Raw genomic sequence first — 4,278 nt, 5'->3', positions numbered from 1 at the left:
TCTCTCTCTCTCTCTCTCTCTCTCTCTCTCTCTCTCTCTCTCTCTCTCTCTTGAAATTGCACTCTGTAGACTGAGTTCACAACTCGTTCGTGGGTAACATGAACTCAGATAACTTCAAACGAAGCTTAGAAGAATAATATCTTTATTGTGTAGGTGTGGGTTTCGGGAAGAGAGCTGTTCGTATTTGTGTCTTTTTCTGTGCACGATTCCTTGAAAGTAACCGACCCCCCATCACCCTCTCCCTTCCTAGCCCCATCTAAATAAGATTAAATTATAATGGTAAAAATGAAGATCCTTTTTCCCTATTCCAGTGTGAGGTGGCGTTGGTAGCCTAGTGGTTAGGCTACCTGACTCGAAACCGTGAGACTGCGGGTTCGGGGGTTCGAGCTTCAGCTCGGTCTGACGTTGTGTCCTTGGGAAAGGCACTTTTACACGAACTTCCCACTTGGCTCTTTCCTATCGGAGACGGACGTTAAACTAGGAGGTCCCGCCCCTTAAATGACCTAATAGTGTTGATAGGGGCGTTAAACTCATACCATTTCACATTTTTTATTCCAGTGTACACACAGCTCCGTGTCCTTGATCTTACCTGTTTTCATTTTTTTAGATATGTGCTCCAGAAGCTCATAGTTTACACTCGTAGATGCGACTGTTAGGAAATTTTGTTTTACCGATCTTGTTTTATGTCTTAATTTCTAGCTCACTTCATCTGTGGAATAGCGGGCTGGGTCTGTAGTTAACATGCAGAAGACATAAGTTCAATTACTGAATGGGGAAGTTTTGTTGGTGTTTTTTGTTTTGTTTTGTTTTCTCGAGTATCTCCGTCTGTCTGCTTGAATGTTGTATCCCACTAAGCGCGGGTTGGCTCAAACAGGTAGGATCGAGGCAATTGACCTTCCAAGTTTTAAAATATATGTCGAAAGCGATGTAATTGTATATTGGATTAACTACATTTGTACTTACTCATCTACAAAAGTTCACATATTTTTAGTACTACACTGAAGTAGATCTGTGAATTTATTACAACCTTGATACATTAGTTCAATATTATATAGTTTTATTCAACAATATCTTGCTTGACAACTTTTTGTCGACATTTTGCTTGTAAAACAATTGTCAGATTTTATAAGTCTGACCCATGTCCCTCTCTGGGTCTCTATATAATACGCAAATATGCAAAGGTAAGAAGGGTTTTAAAAACTAAATTAGTCTTTTTGTTACATCCTTGAAAATAGTTTAAATACTTTTTAAAAAATGCATACATAGTATTTATTATTTCTAGGTTCACAACACCAGAAAAGACACCCACTTTGTTTACATTGTTAACTTATTCATAAATACACAGCTGCCAAAGGTAATGTGTTCCGTCAATGGTCGTTGTCGATATCATAAGCTTCGACCACTGAGATGGGAGAGCCGAACTCTTTATACATGTGTGGCATCCTGATAAAATCAGGCGTTCGTCAAAGTATTGACATCGAAGAAACCGGGATTTCTCCCCCACCTCCACCGGACCCAATTTCCCCGTTGGGCAACTTTTTATCGATGTTTTTTTTTTTCTTCAGATCAACACAGTATAATATGTCCCACGTACTTAACACCCCAATTCTTGGTTGACTGAAACAACTGTGATCGAAGGCACACAAATTAAAATTTAGTTAGCTCGTTTCCCCGGACACTTCAGCTTTGGAAGTCCCCAAAGTTTGATGACTATTTTCTCGCTATTTTTACCTTCTGACACCAGGCGACTCAACCTCCTTCAACCGAAAATAACTTGACTTCTATTCAAGATATATGCAAGACAAAGTAAACAGGCTTTAAAATTATACAATACATTTTATAAAAATATGCCAAAAGTCAGAGCCGCCTAATTCCACATGCTATGTCTTTTCTATCAGTTCTCCACAATCCTTGTACGGGAAAGAGATATAAGCTTTTTAAGTTCATACAATAACAACCAGCTGATGGATTCTGGCATGAATGACTCAAGTTGTAGTCTAAATAAAACTTTGTGCTCCAAATTTTCTTACAAATTGTTATGTTGGTCGTTACACTTTCAGTCTTAAACAAAATCTATTTTTGATAATGATTAGTTGTAACAACCACAAGTACTATTATTTTACAACATGGGTCTTTTATTAATTTTAAAATCAACTTTGACCTGATTAGACTCTAACTAAGCCTAGTTGTGAGTTGTGATTTAAGACGGTGGAAACTGCTTATTCCTTTGTCATTCATATTTCTTTAGTCAGTTGTTATGTCGGTCTTTACATTCCTGGTGTTAGAAATAATCTATCTATTTTTGTTCATGGATATTTATTCCCGACAACAAAGTCTTTTCATATATAACTTGAGTCTGCAATAGTACAAGTAACTTTGTACTGACTAGACTCTAGCCACGTCTTCTTTGTCATGTAAATTTTGCTAGTAAGCTGGTATGCCGTTCGACAAGCTCTCAGAGTTTTACAAAATATTATTTTTGTGTATGTCTTGTTGTAATTACTTACAAATGATTTTGTTTTAAAAGCTGGGATTTCATTTTTACAAAGAACTTTGTATTGACTATACTGTAGCCAAGCCTAGTTCTGATCTGAGAAGCTTGAAACAGTCTATTTAATCCAAATCACATCTCCTTATTAAAGTGTTATGTTTGTTACTAAACTTTGAGTCTTCAACATAAAAATAATTATTCCTTTTCTCTGCGTGATTAGTAGTTGTTACAGCCAACAATTTCTGTTGTTTCACAGCAAGAGTCTTCAGTTTCCAAACATCTTTTTACTAGGTAGCCTTTAGTCAATTCTAGTTGCAATAAGAAGCTCGAAAACGTCTTTCTATTTTATCATCAGAATATGTTAGTCGTTAACCATTTAGTGTTGAATAGAATTTTCTTTTTTGTTGTTGTTGCTATGTCTAGTTGTAACAAGTAACACATACTTTTGTTTTACAACCTATGTCTGCACGTTAATCAGCAACTGTGTACTGACTAGACTCTAACGAAGCCTATTTATGAATTGTGAAGGTGGAAACAGTCTAATTCTCTTTTAGTCAAATTTCTTTAACAATGTATTATATCGGTCGTTGAACCCCTGGTATTAGACACCATCTATTTATTTTGTACTTTTCTATTTGTAACAACCAACAAATACTTTTGTTGTTCAACCTTGGTCTTTGATAATACAAGCAATTTTACATTGACTAGAACCTCGCCAAGCCTTCTTGTGATCAGAGAAGATGGGAAAAGCCTATTTTTTTGCCATCCACATTTTTCCATCATAAGTATTTATGTCGGTCGTTACATATCAATCTATAATCTATAAACATAATCTATATGGAATGTGATGTGCCTCCTCCCCTCTCTTCCCAGCCTCCTTCTTCCCCCTTCCCCTCTCCGTCTGCTCCACCTCCCCCCCTTCCCCTCCAGCAGACACCCTCATCCTCCCAATGAAGGACGACACCTCAGGTCCCCCTTCCCGGTCTCTCCCCTGGAAGGATGGAACCCATCACTCCTCCCTCAAATCCCCCATAACTATCTTTATATTATATGGCTTCAGCGTTTTATTGCCTAGTTCGGATTTTGATAGAATTTCTATCTTTCTTCCCTGTCTTGCCCCAGTGCTGGTGCCAAAACTTAAGTTGTTTCATTGCTGTATGGTTTCCTTTCAAAATTAGCTGCAACTTAAAAGTAAACCCACAACTTCTGATATTCTTTGCGGTTGCTTCATCAGATCAAACATTATCTACACCTATTTCATGGGTTCCCGCTTCTGAAGGAAAAATTTTTTTACGCTCCTGTTTTGATTGCACCTTCCCTTTTCCTTTGAATTTCTGAACTGTCCAGTAAGTCTATTTTTTCCCTATCCATTCCTTGTATTATATTTTCTAGTCTGCACAAACATCGAAAAGATGGGAGGCAAATATATACGTACTTAAATAAAAAAAAGCTGTTGTGTCAACGGTACTCGAATCAGGCCCTATTTGGGACTTGTATTGTTTTGGCATCACGAGAAGAGACTGACAAAAAAACAAAGACACCAGAAAACAAAAGGGCGTCCAGTCGAGCATGGAATACAACGAGAGATAACAAATAGAGTTTGAGAATGGTGCCACAACAGCCAGCCTCAAAGACCTACAACATTTGAATCAATGGCTTCAAGGCCAAAGGAAGATCGAGAGAAAGAATGAATCAATCGAATGAAAGAGACCCTTCAAAGGCACAGTATTGTGATGATCCAAATAGGTATACATCTGGCCCACTTCCAACAATTATATCCCTCTCCC

Source organism: Aplysia californica, unplaced genomic scaffold (genome assembly GCF_000002075.1).
Source record: "Aplysia californica isolate F4 #8 unplaced genomic scaffold, AplCal3.0 scaffold00122, whole genome shotgun sequence".
Taxonomy (NCBI): Eukaryota; Metazoa; Mollusca; class Gastropoda; order Aplysiida; family Aplysiidae; genus Aplysia; species Aplysia californica.
The sequence above is the reverse complement of the archived record's forward strand: the minus strand, read 5'-3'. Positions refer to the sequence as shown.